Source organism: Diadema antillarum, unplaced genomic scaffold (assembly GCF_040938485.1).
Source record: "Diadema antillarum isolate AM-2024a unplaced genomic scaffold, OU_Dant_1.0 scf00000099, whole genome shotgun sequence".
In the NCBI taxonomy this organism is placed as follows: Eukaryota; Metazoa; Echinodermata; class Echinoidea; order Diadematoida; family Diadematidae; genus Diadema; species Diadema antillarum.
This window is the reverse complement of record NW_027270988.1, coordinates 3,055,282-3,076,636: the sequence shown is the minus strand read 5'-3', so window position 1 is coordinate 3,076,636 and position 21,355 is coordinate 3,055,282.

Below are 21,355 nucleotides of genomic sequence, written 5' to 3'. Positions count from 1 at the left end.
TAAGGCGAGGATGAACGAGGGGGAGCGAGGGACGGACGAGCTAGATTCGCAATAAAGCGAGTTACATCCGCAACGGTCCTTGCTAATGCGAGCAGAGTACTAGGAGTAGAGTGAGGTGATGCGAGGTAAAGCGAGGTAACGCGAACTAAAGCGAGGTAAGTCGAGGTGAAGCGAGCAGGTATCGTAACCATACGCAGTGAAACGCAGTTCAAAGTAAAGCTGCGTTGGCCTGCGTTAAGCAGCTCGTTGTCACTCGCCCTTGCTCGTCCTTGCTCGCATTAGCTGGTTGTCCCTCGTCTTAGCTCGTATGGATTTTGATCTTGCGTTCAGTTGCGGATGTTTGAAAAAAATTTCAAACTAGCGAGCTAGAACGCAAAGCCTTTGCGTTAGTCTGCGTATTAACCTCGTATTAGCTCGTTTCATTGCGTAGTGCTGCGTTGGGCTGTGTTAGACTGCGTTCGGGCAATACGCAGCTGAACGCAAGCTCGAAACGCAAAGGTGTGAGCTAGGTTTTAGCTCGTATGGATTTTGATCTTGCGTTCAGTTGCGGATGTTTGAAAAAATTCAAACTAGCGAGCTAGAACGCAAAGCCTCTGCGCTAGTCTGTGTATTGACCTCGTATTAACTCGTTTCATTGCGTAGTACTACGTTAGGCTGCGTTAGACTGCGTTCGGGCAATACGCAGCTGAAAGCAAACTCGAAATGCAAAGGTGTGAGCTGGCTTGACACTCAATGATATTTCTTATATATTGGTTTCGCAGTTGTGATGGTTTGCAAACTTAATAATGACTTAGTACAAACTTGAGTACAGATTTCAACTTCCACTCAATCTTGAGCTTGGTTGCTCTGCTCGGTTGTTAATTCTAGAAGATCCTGTGCTTGGTTGCTCTGGGCTGTCGACGATGCCCTGCCTGAAGTAGCGGATCGTCTCCCCTTTCTGATTGTTGGCTTCCCAACTTGGGTCCTTGTCGGAACCCCAAACTTTGGTCCTCTCTGGAACCCTAAACTGTGGTCCTCTCTGGAACCCCAAACACCCTGTATATTGAATAACAAGATACTTCCCTTATAATTTGTGGTCTTTTATTATTTTTGAATCTACATGTATTCACACAACTTAAACAAAATACATTTTTATTCCATCGCATTAACACTGATTAACCACACATAATTTCCATAATAATGTGTGACGATGTATCATTATAATTAATTCAGTGTTGAGTAAGGGGTGAACCATCAGCCCATTAACATCTAAGCGTTGTTCTGGTTTTCTATCTCTTCCACAATGCAATTAAAATTCGGTTTCACATACAAACTTCAGACATACAATGCCATATCGGAGATTACATAGAAACGTACAAGGTATAGACAACTTTCACTTAAATGGTCATGTACCTACAATTTGTACAACGGTTGTTGGTTTTTAAACTCGAATCCTTCCTAGATTCTCAATTCAATTCAATTCAATCATAGTTTATTTCCAATCATCGAAAATCAAAAAACATAGTACAAAGTATACATGTGATGAAATAAGGTTCAAACGTTTGCAAAAGATTCATGTAATATATATACAAGAAAAATTATAGAACAACATATAACATGTACAATATTTAGGAAAAACACTGTATAAATTCTTCGTGGGCGAGCGGAAAATAAATTCGATTATGGAAAATAGTGATCCACTAAAAAGCAAAGCTTGTCGGACGTGGATCGCTAGATAAATAATGAGTAAATTATATAATATTCTACAATAATATACACGTAATTATTTTGAGATACACCGGTTGGGAAAAAAATATAGAATACCAATGCTAGTACCCGGACACTGCTCACTGAACCACGTGTACCGGGAAAATATGACAAGGACAACACGTTTGTACACACATTCGATTTCCCACACGTATATCCACTGTAAGACGCGAGACAGTACCGAGAGGAGAGAAGACGGTAACAATACAAGTCTACGAAGAACAAAAGACAGGAAAGGAAGAGGAGAGAAGAAAGAAGAGAAGTCTGCACACAGAACACGCCAAGTGCTGCGACATCAGGACAGGTGAAGGCTCAAGCATGAATCAAAACAATTTAAATTATCTAAGATTATAAGAAAGTAAATATTTTCTGAGTTTGTATTTAAATGTAACAAATTGTGGGGAATCTTTTAAACTATTATCTACATTATTCCAAAGTCTGGGTCCGGTATAAAGAAATGTATTTTGGGCATGTGCGGTTCTCATTAATGGAAGATGAAATTCGTCGGATCGTCGCGTGGGATAGATATGAACATGACTGTTTCGATGAAATGAATCGTGGAATATTTTAGGTAAAAAGTTACTGTTGTAATTAAACATTAACTGGCCAAGTTGAAACACATACAAATCATTTACTTTTAATATTTTATGGTCAGAAAACAAAGCATCTGTATGTTCTCGGGTATGTAAATTAAAAACAATTCTAAGCGCTTTCTTTTGCAATAAAAGAAGTTTATCAAGTAACATCTGATATGTATTACCCCAAGCAAGAATCCCGTAATTTAAATAAGGCAGTATCAAACTAGAATAAATAGTGAATAATGCAGATGAAGGAAGATAATATTTTAATCTATTCATTACGCCAATGTTACGTGATATAATTTTACATATGTTATCGATATGATTCCTCCATGAAAGCTTGTTATCAACGCAAACACCAAGAAATTTAAAAGAAGAAACTTCTTCTAAGGGAGTAGTATCAAATGTTATTTTGCCTGGGAGGCTATCTAAAGAATTACTAAAAAGCATAACTTTTGTTTTTTAATATTTAATGACAATTTATTTGCGTATATCCATTGTTTAACCTTAGAGTTAGAGTCATCCGCGAATAATATGAATGATAGTTTCTCCGAGGATCTATGAAAATCATTAATATAAATAATGAATAACAATGGGCCTAATAAACTCCCTTGTGGAACACCACATGCAATTGTTTTACTTTGAGAGTCAAAGCCGTTGACATGTACAAATTGGGATCTTTCTGATAGGTAACTCGTGAACCACTCCAAGGCCTTTCCACGTATTCCATAATGAGACAGTTTGGCGAGAAGTATTCCGTGGTTAATCGCTTCAAAGGCCTTGGAGAAGTCCAAGAAGATACCTATTGTGTGTGAAAGTGTGTCGAGTGCGTGTGTGACTTTGTCGATGAGGGCAAGTAGTGCGTGTGTTGTGCTGTGATTTTCCCTGAATCCAAATTTAAAGTTTGAGAATATGTCGTAGGTTTTAAGAAAACGTACTGTCCTGATATAAACTATTGTTTCAAGAATCTAAGAAATAGAAGATAACAAAGAAATGGGTCTATAGTTATTGACATCATCCTTCTGCCCTTTCTTGTAAATAGGAATTACTTTCGCAATTTTCATGCTATTTGGCACATGGCCAGTTGTAAGCGATGAGTTGATAATGTGTACTAAGGGATCCACTATTTGAGGAATTATGTTTTTTATCAAATAGTTGCCAATTCCGTCATGACCAGGACTTTTTCCTTCTTTCAAACTAGCAACAATCTTTATTTTTTTCTTCTTTATATGTTGGGTCAAAAAATATAGTTTTGGAGTTAGGTGTATCTAAAAAATCATTAAAAGATTTACTAGAAAGAGGAATATTTTGAGAAAGATTTTTTCCAATTGAAGAGAAAAAGTCATTGAAAATTTCCGCCATGCCAGCGGGAGTGTTGCTGGAGGCATTGCCCCACCGAATTTCAGAAATATTAGATGAATTGTTTGATATATTCATAGCATTCTTTAATGTTTTCCATGTATTTTTAATATCATTTTTGTATTTGCTGATCTGATTAACATAAAACATTTTCTTTTGCGTACGTAATAATTTGGTGAGTGTGTTTTTGTATGAAACATATTTTTTCTTATTTTTTTCAGTGGGATTACATCTATATCTATAAAACAAATTATTTTTCCTATTTATAGATCGTAATATAGACTGGGTTATCCAAGGGAGTCTTGGAATTTGCTTATATCTATTTTTTATGTTACGCAGGGGAATATGGTTATCAATTTCGGAGGTAAGAGTAGATATGAAATAGTCTTAAGACAAGTTGACATCGGTAGTGTTGTATACAGAAGACCAGTCGATTCCTTTTAAACTGTTTTGGAGAGTTGTAAGATTATCTGCAGTAATCTTACGACGCTTATAATAATTATTTTGTTTAATCAGTTTAACTGGTACCTGAGCAAATATAGGAAAATGGTCAGTGATGTCTGAGAGGACGATACCAGACTCAGGGAGTGGAAAAACATTACAAAAAATGTTGTCTATGAGGGTAGCCGATTGGCTGGCGACACGGGTAGGCTTGGAGATTAATGGTAAAAACGAAGCAGACATTAATGTTTCTATAAATTCTTTTGAACTGTTTTGGGAGTTACATTTCATGAGATCGATATTAAAATCGCCCATCAAAAATGTATCTTTATTAAGTATCATGGGATTTTGTACTAAATCCTGCAAAACAGTCAAAAAATCATTTAAATTAGAACGAGGGGGCCTGTAAATTACTCCAATCATAATGTTTTTTCCATGTGGATTTATCAATTCTATAAAAAGGGATTCAAGTACATCGCTCATAACACTAATCTCCTCATGTATAATATATTTAATTTTTTTTTCGAGATGTACAAACCAACTCCACCACCAACTCTCTCGCTTCTATTTCTAAATACAAATTCGAATCCGGGTAAAGAAAATAAATGACTGATATTAGAGTTCAGCCATGTTTCTGTTAACCCTATGATGGAGCAAGATTTATGATCTGGGTTTTCTAAGAGTAAGCGTAACTTATCAACATTTTTGTTGATACTGCGTATGTTAAAGTGAGCTAACAAAAATTTTTCACCAACTGTATTCGTGATCCGATTTTTATACTGATTTTCGGTCAAATAAACACACGATGGACTCTGGACTGGATCATTTGAGTCAAAGTTATATTCAAATTCTTGTGCTGAGGCATTGTATTTATCGGATATGCAATCTTCATATACACTGGAAATGATATTTACATGATCAGAGTCAGAGTGCCTTACTGTGTTATAGAATTCATCACTATTCAAAGAATTAAAAACAAAATTTGTTGTGTTAGCCATGGGTTAAAATATAAAACATTCGGGAATTAATAGCTGGCTTCCCGCCTGGTCCTAGCTCAGCAGCTACGTGGGGGTATGCAGACCTAAAAGAAGAAAGGAAACCGAAATGCGTACAGAGAAACATGAAACACACACAAAACAGGGAAACGAACATGAACACAGATGACACAGAATCAACATCGTTGCGGATGGTACACAAGGCTATGGCCTCGTGTACAATGCCTAACATGAACTTATTTAACAAGCAAGGACGTGTGCTACACGTACTAGGCAGTGGAGAGTGGAAGTGGACAGAGCTCCCACTGACAAGAAAAAAAAAGTAAACAATCAGCTATTTACCGATATACATTTACTTGGCAGGAAAAGAAATCATCCATATCACTGAATTATTCTTCAAACATATCAAACATTTACATGTATATGCATATATAATTGAGTATATGAATATAAGAACGACCCAAGTCCAATTTTTGGCCAAGTTCAGTTTGACTTGGGAAATTGTAGCTTATGCATGGACTCATCTTGTGTATAAATGATAAATCCTAATTACCCCCGGAAGTGCCTGAAATAAATGAGTTAAATCTTATATGAATGTAAGAATGAAGGACTTGGGTCATTCTTACATTCATATTATAGCGCCCTCTCTCGTCTTTCTCTCATCTCTATAGCAGAATTTCATGTATATGAATCAAAGAACGACCCAAGTCCATATGAATCAAAGAACGACCCAAGTCCATCACACAAAATGGCGTCTCCACAATTAATGTTAATGTTAATTGTCATAATGATATATGTTCTAATTTGTATATACAATGTTGCCTTCCCATCACAGTTAAATAGAATATTATTGGACAAACAAAAAAGATTTGAGTTTTTTTTTTTAGTTTACTCGAAATGGTCTTCCATGGACTTGGGTCGTTCTTATATTCATATACTCAATTATCTCGCAATCAATAATCACTTAACACCTCCGGTCTCCTACGTCACAGAAATCCCAAAGGGGGGGGGGGGGCGGCAGTAGCCCATAGTCATTTCATACGTTTCGGAAAGTATAACAATCTCTGCTTTGTAATTTCCCTCATGGAAAACAAGAGCAAAGAGACAAACGAAAATACAGCTAACTGAGACGCAACTTGGTATATTAGAATTAACCTAGGGATAGATACCAGTTGAACACCTCATAAGAGGTGAGCACCCTCTGAAAGGGTGAAACTTTGCAGCCCCATGTGCAAAAGATTGAACTGAGCAGCTTTGAATAGTAAGGCAACGACCAGCCAACCATAAATGAATAACAATGATGTGTTTTACGTAAAACTTCGTTGCCAAAAGATTGGCGTATAAAATATGTTGGGCACGTTGACTCTCACTTTTCGAATAGATTTGTGAATGGCGAGAGTCATTGATTTGAGCTTTTCTATGGAATCCAGGATGTTACGTACATAATGCCCCAAACGAAAACTGGCCTGTTACACGTGATATGACAAAGATGATAAAATGTTTCGTGTCGACGACCGTGTGTTCGGAGTAGCAAAAGAACAATATAATATTACAGCTAAAACCAGGGAGCTGGCCAAACAACCTGTTAGCTATCAAACAACGATGCTTTGTTACGTAATATTACGATGACACGTGTCCCCATTTTAGCACACAATAGTTATGTTACAATAAACGAAATTCACGTTTGAATCGCAAACGTTTCGCTCTTGGAGCCGGGGTAGCAAAACTCAAAAGATTGTTACGTAAAAGACTCTTCGTGGTGTTCAAGCCAGTTTTTACACGTTTCAGAACGAATAAACAGCATTGAAATTAACGAGGGAAGTGGAGCAATAACCCGTCAACTCTAAAACATTGAGTCTATTTTTACGTAAATTACAGTGAGCGTCTTTATAATGTTTGTGGAAGAATAGCCAACAGCTTTTACAGCTTAGAGGCTATTATTTGTGAGTGGCGGGAAATGAAAATAAAGGGATCAGATGAAAAAAACAAAACAAAACAAAACAGCGACTTCAAGGAACGTGACCGTCGGAAGAAGCAATACAGTCTATGGAGGACGGTTGGGGCGAAGACCATTAACTTCTATAATAGCTATGCTATAATATATCATGATTCATTAGCAAGTTTTAGAATAACCCACATAGAATTACTTAATAAAATGGCTGAAATAAAATGATTTTGAGTGGCTAATAAAAAAAAAATTGTTTCTTTTATAAAACAAACATTCAATTGTTGAACAGGAGTAACATTGGAAAAAAACTGTTCTACTGTAAAATTTCCTTATCATAATTCATTTCGCTATATATATATATATATATATATATATATATATATAATAAGAATTCATTCACAAAATCAAAGACTTTATACTATGAGTAATAGTAGCTATATGGCAACGATCAACCTGACTGTGAGCGACGATGGTGTCTTACGTAAGACTTTATTGCCAAAAGATACTATGAGGTATTGTTGTACACATTGACTCTCACTTTCCAAATAGATTTATAAATAACGAGAGTCCTTGATTTAAGCTTTTCTGTCGAGGCCAAGATATTGTGCGTACATAATGCCCCAAAAGAAAACAGACCTGTAGCACGTGACATGACAAAGATGATAAAATGTTTCGTATCAACGACCATGTGTTATGCAGAGTAACAAAAGAACAAAACAGTGTAACAGTAGAAGCCAGGGAGCAGGCAAAAGAACCTGTTAGCTATCAAACAACAATAATGCGTTACATAATATTACGATGACACGTGTCCCCATTTCAACGCACAATAGTAATGTTCCAAAGAACAAAATTCACCTTTGAATTACAAACTGTTCACTCTTGGAGCCGGGGTGGCAAAACTCAAAAGATTGTGACGTAAGGGATTCTTCATAGTGTTACTTCAGGTTTCAGAACAAATAAACAGCATTGAAATTAACGAGGGGAGTAGAGCTAGCAATGACCCGCGAGCTCTAAATCATTGAGTCTATTTTTACGTAAATTACGATGAGCGTCTTTATAATGTGTGTGGATGTAGCCAACAGTTTAAACGGCTTGGAGGCTATCGTTTGTGGGTGGCGGGAAAAGAAAAGAAAAGAAAATAAAGCAATTGGATGTACAAACAACAACAAAAAAGAACTTCAAGGAATGTGACCGTCGGAAGATGCTATACAGTGTATGAAGGACGGTTGGGGCGAAAATCATTGATTTCTATTATAGCTAACGTAATTCACTGCCAAGTTTTAAAGTAGCCCTAAAACCTGCTTTTAATAACAATTGTTTAACAACAATAACATAAAAGATTGTTCTATTGTTACATAGGATTTCCTTATCATGAGTCATGTCACTGTGTATGCAAACACAAGCACATTGGACCTACATCTTCAAAAATTAACATAACAAAATTTATGACGTGCAAGGCATTCAGAGTTCATGTGCAAAGTCGAGGACTTCATACTGTAAATCTATGTTAACAGTCTAATGATGCAGCTGGGGCAACGACCAGCCGACTGTGAATGACGATGGAGTGTTACGTACGGCTTCGTCGCCAGAAGATACCGTTTGAAACATTTGATGCACATTGACTCTCACTTTTCAAGTTGACTTGTGAATGACTGATAATCTTTCTCACTAAGGCCAGGATGGTACATACATTATACCTCAAACGAAAGTGGCCTACAACACCTGACATGATAAAGGTGACAAATTGTTTCGTTTCAACGACATATGTTTCAGAGTAGCAAATGAAAATATAGAACAGCAAAAGACAAGGGGCAGGCCAAACAACCTGACTTGCAAGGCATCGAGAGTTCATGTGCAAAACCCAGGCTTTATACAATAATATGTAAAAGCTTAATCAGGCAGCTAGGGCAACGACCAACCGACTATATGGACGACGATGTTGCGTTACGCAAGACTTCGTTGCCAATAGATGTAAAAAGTACCAAAAAAACCCAAACAAACAAACAAATAGACAAGATGTTTGATATCAACAACCATGTGTGTTTTAGACCAGACGGCGGACCAAAGACCCGTCATCTCTAAGAATAATATGCGTTATGTGGGACTTCATTTACCAGTTGTAGCCATATCTATGAAATATACAAATTAATTAAACCTGGTAACGGTTCATAACTGACAGGCTAATTGAAATTCAGGCTTGAATTCCAAAATTACATATCACTTTACAATCTCTTCTGGGCGGTCAGGCTGTCCGAGCCGAAATGCAACAATCCCTGAATCACACAGATTCCAACACTTTTCTACTCTCTAACTTCCCAATCTTTATGTAACGTAGCCTGGTCCTAAGTGTTCCGCAATAATATGTGGCATCTGAATTTTTTGCGTAAACATTGCATGTTTATTCATTTGTTGGACCATAGGCCTCCATGTAAACTTAGCTAACGGAAGTGACTACCTAGAAAGTCTTTACAGAATTCCCGCCCCCTTTTATTATTGGCTGGAGTTTTCTGCCTGTCAAAACTTTCTTGAGTATTTCAGTTTGCATTGGTCAAGCCTCCGCTTGACGTCATCACTTCCTGTCCATGGAAACCAGAATTTCTTTGAAATGGTCCTGTTTTGACCAAGCTGTAAACTTAAGTGCTTTGACGGTGTGAATGACGTCCACATTCAACACAGTGTGCGGCATACTATCAGGGATATCCTTTCTTCTTATTTTGACGTCATGTTTTATAGGGTCTTCTCATCCTAAAAAAAAAAAAAAAAATCCCAATCACTGTCTTTTACTTTGATTGTGCGGCGCAAAATCTTCTTATGTGGCTATGTTGATGCAGATTTTTGTCATTAAAATTCACTTCTTTTCTAACCATTACGATAGCATCAATTTCTTACGTAATCTACATGGTGAGCATTAATAAAATGAGACAAATTATTACGTGACAAATACAAGATATGTCATATGATGACAGTAACAAAAATTGCAATTAAACCAGTCCTATACATGTCTCGAATAATGTGGATATGAATGTTATATTGTGTGCCCTTTTGCTCCCCCCCCAAAAAAAACCTTAAAAAACAACAACAACAATGGTAAAAGCACACATAAGATGGTTTACAATAAAAAAAAAAAGTCTTATTCCTTGTCCTTACTTCTTCATCACATAAATCTCTCAATCTGAATAATCTGTGCACATAAGTACCAGATATACCATGACTGACTTGGCATTATCCCTTTAAGTTTCAGTAGTCATTATTGCATAAAGTGAGATGGTTTAAACATTGGCATACCGTATCAGCATTCAGCAACCTGTCCGCAGGCTTGCCTAGCATACCAGCAATATCTACCATCACCACCATAATCACCATCGTAATTGTCATTATCACCATCACCATATGCGATCCTGCATCACATAACCAAAGAAAAGTCGTCAGACATAGATTTCTTTTTCTTTTTAAAGGCAGATTCTGAAAAAACAGACTCTAAGTTTAACATGATGCATAACTCAATTCAGATGGGCTCTCCTAACCTACCTAGATATTGGAAAGAAAGTGCATAATGTCATTCTGGAAAAGTGTGAACTGAGAACAGGTTCTGCAGTACAGGGTCTATCAAAGCGCGTAATCCTCACCAAACCGTTTTAACTTCTCGATGAATGAGAGAAAAACAGGATGTTAGCAGCTGCCGTATAAACTACAATGAAGGGATAGTGAAATTAAACTGAAATTAAGCATGCTCTATCAACACATTCTGTCCATGATCAATGCTAACTTTCAAAGCAATAGCATTATCTTTTCAAAAGCTATCTGAGTTGAAAGTAAAGGGTATGCAAAGATTTTTTAAGAAACGAAAGGGGGCCTCTAATGAAAACATACTTAATCACATTATTCTACAAAAAAAGGGTTGTAGAAAACTGCTGAAAACGTACTTTCCTATTTATTTCATGATTTCAAACTTAAAAATAATGTACAAGAAGAATAACTCTTTCAGAAAATATGAAAATCTCAAATTTGACTTGGTTGACCTGTTTTACCTTTTTTGAGTCCTCACGTAAAACCAAGGGGTACGACTTTTTGTTGTTTGTGATGCACGACGATATCATTTTTCGCCATCATCATCGACGTTATCACCATCTTTGTCAAGGTTATAAAGTATAATTATTTCAAGGTAGATCCTTAGACCCAGTAATATGTTAAGCTTGTTTAGCGGTGTAGGTTGTGTGCTGATTCCTTATTTGTCACTTAAAGCAATAGTGATTCCGGTTGGTCAGTCAGGACACGGCAAATAAACGTAGATATATGTCCTTTGAAGGAAAACATGAAATTTATGTCAGGTTCTACCAATATGTCTGAAACAGTTGAGAGTCGGACTTTGGTCTTTTTGAAGTAAAATTGTTATATATATATATATATATATATATATATATATATATATATATATTTATATATATTTATATGTATATATGTATAGATATGTGTGTGTGTTAAATCTATTCGTATTTATCATGTATGTGTGTTTGTGTGCGTGTGTCTGTCTGTCTGTCTATATTTGTGCGTAGACTTTTGCCACTTGACTTTTGTGCAAACCACTGATAAGCCACCACTCGACTTGCTCTACCCAAACATGTCAGTGCTGATATCATTATTTTTATCAACCAACAATTAAAAGCTACAGTAAGTGCATAACGACCCAAAATACACTGGATATTCTAATAGTTTGTACTTTGCGCTGATGCAACAGGATAATCTTTCCTTGCCTCCGAAAAGACAGTTTCGACACTTGTACTAACATTAACAAAATACCAGCTTACACCACTGTGTCGTGTAGAGAGGACCTGCAAGAATGATGGCTTCTTCAAACTGTCTTGTCCTGCTTGTTGCCTGCTTGGTAGCAGTAGCAAGCGCAACACCACTTGACGATTACGTTAATGCGCCCGACGATCATTACAGCTTTTCACTCCTCAACAAATATGTCATTCCAGAAGAATATACGGCCTATGTCATCAACATGACGTCACAGAAGTGGCTTACATGTGAGTTGCCTATTTCATGCAAGGTTTCATAGCATTATTTTTAATCACATTTGACTGTGTTTGTGGTATATCCTATTTACTCCGTTGTTTTGCGTTTGAACACATTATCATTGTTTTTTGATGCAATGGTTACGATAATAATGTGTGGCGTTTAATAGGTAGGAAGTGAAGTGAGTCAGAATATCATTTGTTGATACATTCATTATAATCTAACTTGGATGCTACAGAAAAAAAAAGTGTTCACAATATCATTGGAAAGATTACAAAGTATCTTGTTTCGCAGATAATGACTCCGACAGTGCCATTTGGTGGCATTACCTGACGATCACGATTCCTGATCGGTTGATCAGTACTGAGCATGCGTTCTTATTCATCACCGGTGGATCCCAACATAGCAGGTGCGTCAAATTAACTATCCCAATGAAGACTTATATGTGTTTCTAATTTCGCATTATACATAGATGTAGCGCTTTATGGGGATAGTTTTTTTTTTCTCTCTCTCTCACTTCAGAGACACGAGAATTAACATATTGTCTAATTTATATGTTTTAATGTTTTAACGCGCATGTCAACGGACATGAACAAGAAGAATGCATGCCATTACAGTATAGCTGATGTGGCAGACAACACATCGGGAGCGGTGGAATTTACTCTGGCCAATGTATCAACTACTGATGTTAGCCTGGATTTTTTTTTTTTTTTCATATTTGGGTTTATCGTATTTCTGTATGAGTTTGTGTTTGTGTGTGTTTGCGTGTTTAAAGTGACCACAAACTCACACGCTCTATTTCACACACATGCAAAATTTGCATGTGTGTGAAATATAGCGTAATAATAAACAGAATGAAAGCATAATATATTGTACAAACAAACAGAACAAAATTACTTTTCCATATTTATAGGTCAGGAATGTAATTTAAAGTCTACAGTTCATACATTGATAAGTAAAGATTGGGTTTTCATTTGTTTATCTTTTCTTCTCAAGAAGAAAAAACAAAAACAAAATATCGGTAAATGGATCTAAAGTGTGTTCGTGTACTTGATTGTATGATCAATTACTTGCTATGAGGACAGATTAGCTAATGGAATTCCTAACCTTTGTAAACAGTGTCCAATGTCCCTGGCACAGAAAAAAAAAAAAATAATTCCTTCTTCCTTCTCTTTTGCAACGGATATTTATACTGACCTTAATTTCCCCAGCCCACCTGACCCAAGATCGGACAACGAAGTACGAAGAACGTCAAATATCGCTCTAGGTGTTGGATTGTAGATTATTGCATATAGCTTGTTTTTACTATTTCGTTGACAATTTACTTTTGATATATATACATAATTATATATATATATATATATATATATGTATATATATATATATATATATATATATATATATATATATATAACAGACGAAAGTGAATGGAAGTAGTGAATGGCACAAAGTAGCGACATTCTGTATGTGACATCGTTGTAGGTATTTTCTTCTTTTAGCAAATAGCGTTGATATTCTAATTCATATTCTAACTCTCTATGCATCCATCTGAAATTATATTCCAATCCAATATTCTATGTTGCGACAAAGATTGTCGCCCCCGGCTCGGGGCGTTAGTTTTTGACGGAGTTGGCGTCAAAGATTGTCGCCCCGTCATGAATTGTTGTCTGGTGACAATTTTTGACGCTTGTGAAGTTCCCAATTTTTGACCTCGATGGCGACAGTTTATGATGGCAAAAAATTGTTACGACATAAAATGTCGCCCCGTCAAAGATTGTCGCCCCCGGCTCGGGGTGGTTGCTCCGGTGTTATGCTTTGGTGGGGTGGGTGTGACTGGTAAGTTATGCGTATGTGTGTGTGTGTGTGTTGGGGGCTGCATGGCATGTGCTGTGTATAATTATGTATAGGTGCGTATAATATGTGACTTGTTTGTGCGTTTGCGTATAGCTATGTATGTGTGTGTGTTTGGAGTATATATTAATACAATATGTGGAAACTGCATGTGTGGTGGTTGTATAGTGGTAGTGGTTTATTTGTCTGTGTGTGTACGTGTGCCTGTATTCGTACGTGTGTCTGTTTGTGTTTTGATGTTTGTGCGAACGAACTTTTTTTTGAGCAGCAGGCACTAACTGTGGCAATGAAAATGCCTTCAGCGTGTATGAGCACGTGTTTAAAGAGGTCACAGCAGCGTTGATTTCAAGATAGTATGGGTGTGTCAATTTTAGCGGTGAGGCGGGCTAGGAGAGAGAGAGACCGAGAGAAAAGGCATACGAGGAGGTACCCTCCCTAAATGTAATCTGTCTTTGTTCATTTTTCACTGCAGTCATATAGACTTTATGCATTGACGTCATCACTCGCTTGACAACCAATCGCGACGCCATCTTAGAGGGCAAGCGAAGTCCTTGACAACGTATGCGTGCAGCTAGCTATATGCTTTTCTTAGCCTTACTCGCCGCGCACGCCTCGCCAGTCCTCAGGCCAGTGTCAGTGCGGTCTTTACGTTTCGTTGTTCGTCTCTACAACTGTTCGATATTTTACATTTTAGACCCGACCTCTTTTTTTTTTTGCCACGATATACCTGCTGGAGCATCTATTTGCTCAATCAAAGAGGTAAAAAAAAAAGGAAAAAAAAGAAAGAAAAAAAAAAACAGGGACAGAATGGCTACTATGTCAAAACTGTCAAGCAACGCTTCGCTTGCCCTCTGAGGTAGGGCGCCCTTCAGTTAAGACCGTGTGACGTCATATGCATAAGGTCTATTCTTCCATCAGTCTTAACTACAACTTCCATATCACTATTCTTTGTCATATGCACACCGCCAATACATACGTATTGTAAACAAACACCAACAAACACTCAAACAAATCCTCATAATGCAAATAAACCATCTCAACACCTTTTTCCTTGATATTTATTGATTTCATTCAAATCATTCATAAATCAACCCATTCTGGGTGTAACATGAACAAAAAAGTTGCAAATGCAATTCAAAACACAAACAAAACCCTACTAACAATTATTCTTCACGAGAAAGTTTTGACATGTACCAAACCTATATCCCTTGAATATATTGGTTCAGATCATGTAACTCCTTCTTACTTACAAGGGCATACACATAAAACACCAAATACATTATACAAATCTAGAATGAAATCATTCATAAAAAAACCCGACCAACCCTTCCCCCCAAACGAACAAATCTACATCTATCGTAAATGTTAAATCCTACCAAAATCTGTCATACCATTTATAACTATCCTTCTTCAAATCAAATCCCCATCCCACTAACCCTCGATTAACCAAAACCTAAATCATCCCACACCCACATTCACCAAACCACATACATACACACACTCACACACATACACACACACGGGTACTGTTCGTTATTCCGAAGGTTCGTTTTTCCGAAGGTTCATTTATCCGAAACACAAAAATTCCCTATACCTAGAGGTTCGTTAATCCGAACATTTGTGGCGTTATTCCGAAGGTTCGTTATTCCGAAGGTTCGTTGATCCGAAAATGAAATTCGGAATAACGAACCTTCGGAATAACGAACCTTCGGACTAAAGAGCCTTCGGAATAACGAACCTTCGGAATAACGAAATGTAACCTCCCCCCCCCCCCCCCCCCCCCCACACACACACACCCGAACCGATACCACCTTTCCTGATGAAACGACTTCCCAATGTTGATACATAAGACATAATGGACCGTATGCATAAAAGCAGCATCCGCCCGCACGCATAAGCACCACTCCCGAACCGGGGGCGACAATCTTTGACGGGGCAACAATCTTTGTCGCAACATATTCTATATATTCTATCTAATATGGAACTGAAGACTGTTTGGTCTAAAGAAAAGAGTTCGTATATGCTCACACTAATGACACACGTTCTTTTGTCAGATGTTGTCTTTGTTGATAAAAGATTATATTTTCCCAATTGCAGCATAATTTGTCGATTCACCAAACCAAAAACAGCTCTAAATCCAATGCATCGTATTTGATGTTAGCCGAACACATCTGTGTTAAAGTTCAGACATATTGAAATAATGCGATGTATCTCATGTTGCAACGGTGTGTTCTTTTTCTAAAACGACTCATTTCTAATTTCAGCGCTAGTGCTACATTACGGCAAGTTCCAAACCAGCCGATTGTTTTCACGGTAAGTTTACGGACAAGATTTTTACGTCACTCTAACGGGAAACTTTGAATACTTTAAAGGATAATAATTTCAATTCAGTTCAGTTCAGTTTATTCAAACCAAATCAAACATGACACAAATACAAGACATAACAGCAAAAATTCAGAATCATAGGTTTGGGACCCCAGTGAAGCACAGCTTGTGGTCGGGGCCCCTTTACACAATACACTACAGTATATGGCAGGGTGTAACATATTTCCATGGAATATAACATAATATTATGTACAAATTATACAACATAATAAATGCAGACAAGTACACGTATACCACCTCCCACATACACTACACAACACACACACACACACACACACACACACACTCACACACACACACACACACACACACACACACGCATACATACATGCATGCACACTTCACACATGGCTACCTCATCTCATTTTCTACATTCATGTACCTAATTTCAATCTGTCGAAAAGGTGTCTTTTACACAAAAATTTGAATCGAGACAGTGTAGTGGAACTAATTATATTACGGGGCAACTTATTCCACTCTTTAACACAGACTATTCTGAATGAATTTAAGGTAGTTTGTATTCTTGCATATGGCTGATGGATGAGGTTACTCTGGCGAGTATTATAACGATGGATGGAAGAATTTTCCACAAACACATCAGACAAAAATGTATATTGAAGAGATCGACATTTAAACATAAATATTAAGCATTGAAGAGAAACCATTTCATCAAACGGCAAAATATGTAGCTGCAAAAACAAAGGAGTACTAGGTGATCTATAGTTTGAATTTGTTTATACCTGACAACTTTCTTTTGAAGAACATACAACGTATATATATGAGTCCTAAATGTGTGTCCCCAAGCAATATTGCAATACATCAAATGAGGCATAACAATTGCATTGTATAAAGTAACTAGGGTATACTGCGGAAGGAAGAAACGAAGTTTGGATATTACACCAACACTGCGAGCCACTTTAGTACATACGTTATTAAGTTGTTCAAGGTTTTTTTACACTTTTTTTCATGCTCATCTGAACAAGAGGAAAATGAAATTCTTACAAATCAGAGAAAACACTCAAGAAATAATTGTAACTATCATCTGCACTAGTAAGACTATAAAGAAAAGACAGTCAATTACCAGAAGATTTTGCTTAAAATTTTGAACTCTTTCATCTGTAATCACACGCCTAAACATTGTATTATTCTTTTTGTTATTTGCGAGTGACTTCCTTTTATTGATGCTAAAAATGGGCATATGATCAGATAAATCAGAGCAAAACATTCCACGTTCAAAATCATCTTGAACACAGTTCGTAAAAATATTATCTATTAATATTGAAGAAGAAGCAGCAGTAATGAGAGTCGGTTTAGTAATCAAAGCAAATAAACCATAAAATGCTAAATAATCAACAAAGTCCTTAACTTTACCATCAGAATCATAATTTATTAAATTTATATTAAAGTCACCCATAAGATACACATCTTTCTTTTCCTGGCCAATAATTTGCATGTAATGGTCAAAAGATTGAATGAAAGAAGGAATACCATTATCAGGTGCTCTATATACACAACCAACAATGGATTTCGCATTACAATCGCTATTTCTACAAAAAATAGATTCAAAACTACCATGCTCGCCTGATAAATCAGTACGCAGCATATAATCGACACCATCCCGAATGTATAATAATACCCCACCACCTTGTTTATTGGATCTACAAACTTGCAAAAGAGAGTACCCAGGAATGTCAAACAAACGCATATCTGTTGTTGGCTTGAACCAAGTTTCTGAAATCCCAATCACAAAAAAATTATGTTTTATGCACGACAAGAAAACCACAAAATCTTCATAATTCTTTAAAAAACTTCTTGAACCAATATACATGATAGAAAGTTTATTTATATTATTACGTTGAAAATCACTACAGTTCATATACTTACAGTCACTAACTATAAGATCAATTTAATCTTGAAAGTCATTATCCATAAGAAAATTCTGAGATTGGATAGTAAACCACTCAGTACAACAAAAGGAGAGAGTTCCAAATTATAAAGAGAACATACATGTAGGTAAAGGACAACAAGACTTAATGAACAAGTAAAATCGTCGAGGAGGAGCCTTCACACACACACACACACACACACACACACACACACACACACACAGACACACACAAACACCAGCATCAACACACAAACAACACTAGCTACCAAGTAAAAGAACAGTGGATGAATACAGAATATGTAATAGAAAGCAGCGTAATCGTACATGATTACACAATAAAAGCTAGAGAAACATGAAAAAGACTAATATATGAATATATACAGAATACAAGCAAGAAAGTGGTTCAGTAATGGAGACAAAATGGAAACCTCAGGGATTGATGGATGACCGACCAGATGGGTAAAATTACATGTTTCCAATCCACTATAAAATTGAAACTTTTTTCTTTTTTCTTCTTTTTCTTTTTATTTCTTCCTTCCATACAACCCAACGGTCCTTTTCAGGACCACTTATATTAATTTACACATCTCTTTACAGCTTATTTCTCTTGTCTTCTCTTCTCAGGTCTACATTTTAACCTTATTTTAATTTCTCATTTTTGCATTTTTCCCAAAGTACAGGAACCTTTTCAGGATTTAACTGTCATCAATTTTCCTCTCCATTTTATTTTTTTTTCTCCTCCGCAGCATTTATTTCTAGGATCCACACTAGCTCCCTCTAATTTACGTCTTGAATTTCAATTTGTTCTTTTTCTTCTTCTTTTCTTTGTCCCCCCCCCCTCTGTCTCCCTTCTCTCAACATATTCTCATTTCTCCTCTACTTACCCTTCCTTCGAGGGATTATTCATTCTTTGTCCATTGATTCCGCATTCCATAGCCACGCTGTTCGCCGACTTCGTTCTTCTCTTGGTTTCATGAATCTTCACTTCTCTCCCCTATCTCCATGATTCTACAACATTCAACTCCTTCCTCTTCCTCTTCCCTTCTATTTCATCTTTCCCCTTCTAACGATGTCCGAACATCTTACTTGATTCTCACACTATTCTTCCTTACCACTCTCTCTGTTCCTTTCCCCACCGTCTCCACTAGTGCAACTTCAACTTCTAGCCCATTACTGTCCCCCACTCTTCACTTTTTGCCCTCCTCACAACCCCCATATGTCGCTTCCCTCTTCATTTCTCCTCTTTCTAGGCTCTTCTGCCAAACAACGATCCGGTTAAGGACTACATACACATGGTGACACCGCAAATCTTTCTCCCTCAAAATGAAACTTGTCGAAGGGTAGAGAATGCCTTCTTCATGGAAATCCCCTCCTCAGTGGTCTTTAAAGGTAGGGGATACCTTTTACAGACCTCCCAAAATGCAGCAAAACATTAATGTATGAACCTCAGGGGACCTGTTTAGTCCACTGCTGAGAATTTGGAAGTCAACAGTTATTTACAATTTGAATAATGCACAAAATTCAACTACTCAGTAGTTCTGTGTGTCAGCCACACTTAAGCCTTTTTGTTGCAGTCTTCTGTATTTTTTATCTATAAACACAAATCTAAAAGTATAAGAGCTGATGTAAATAAAAAATAGAGCGTGTGGCAAGAATATATATAGAAATGTTTGTAAGTTTTGATGAACTTTCTTCACAAAATATACATGATGGACACACATACAGTGCATGGGTCTGCAAAGGTAGCCTAGTACAATTTGTAATGTACTAGAATTTACGGTGAGCCCCGAAAAAAAATTCAATTCAAAATCTAACGGTCAATAAAAATGTACTAAATGTTACCTTCCACTCTCAATACTTTATGGGAGTTTCTAAAATGATACTCTCTTCAACATACCTTTGTATATATACAATTCTTCATTTAAGGCATGCAAATGGGATTCCCTACCTTTAAGGCGGCAATGATTCTCCCGTCAACCGACCAAGCAGCCTCAACTTTAGGATGATGTGCAAGCTTCATGGGGATGGGGATTTGGTGATTAGCCTTGGTCAAATCGTCTTGGATAAAAATTCCAGTTCCTTTCAGACGTCGCCTAACCTTGTAGTGTGTTAATTTGACCAGGATTGGGCGGGGCTTCTTGACGTCAGCTCGAGGCTTGCCTGAGCGATGCGACCGGTCGATGTCAGTAGGAGAAATTGTGCACGGAAGATGATCAGACACGGCCTTGATGACAAGTTGGTCGGTGTCCTCACACTGCGACTCTAGGATGCCAAATACACACGCAGAATTCCTCCTACTATATTGCTCAAGATCATTCGCCCGAATGTTGAACATCTCTACTTCCTCTGACAGCTTATTCAGCGAGAGGGAAAGGGACTGAACTTCAGCGTCCTTCTTCTCCAACTGACACCGCAGCTCCATGAGCTCCCCCTCCTGCCTCTCAAGGCGATCTTCATTGGCCTGAAATCGTTTGGCCAGAATCTTCTCCACACACCTCTCCAGGGCAGTGATAAAATCATCCTCGCAAAACAGCTTCTTGAGCATGGTAGACATAGTGGAAAAGTCTGGATCAAGACTATCCTGCGAAAGTCCTTTAGAACATGGACCTTGACCAGCCATGGTATTTGCGGGGTTAGTACAGCAATGAATCAAACCAGTGAGGAGGAAAAGAGAACTCAGCAGCAATCTAACTGTCAATACGATGATAGTAGAAAATTGCAGGGATGCCACATGTCACTTATACAGAAAGTTATAAGTGGGACTGAAGTGAAAAACATAATTGGTATGAGAAGGAAGTACATGTTCAAAACAGCACGATAAATCCGCATTCTGGCCAACCCACAGTATTAAAGTTATCCAATCATGTCCCAGATGCTTAAAAGTAGATGACCACAGAATGACACGATGAATTCTTTGACTGCCAAAGCTTCATGAGGACTGCACCGCTGCACCACTAAATGTACAAACCAAAATGCCTGTTGGTACAGTAATGTTGTGTATTTTTCTTGTTATCTGATTAATATATTACAACATCCATGAAAAAAGACTTTTTTTGTGCAGACAATGTATTTTTAACCTTATCCAGCTGTTATAGATCTGTCATTAATAGAAATTATTAACAAAATAAGCTTCTTAATGCGGTAGGAA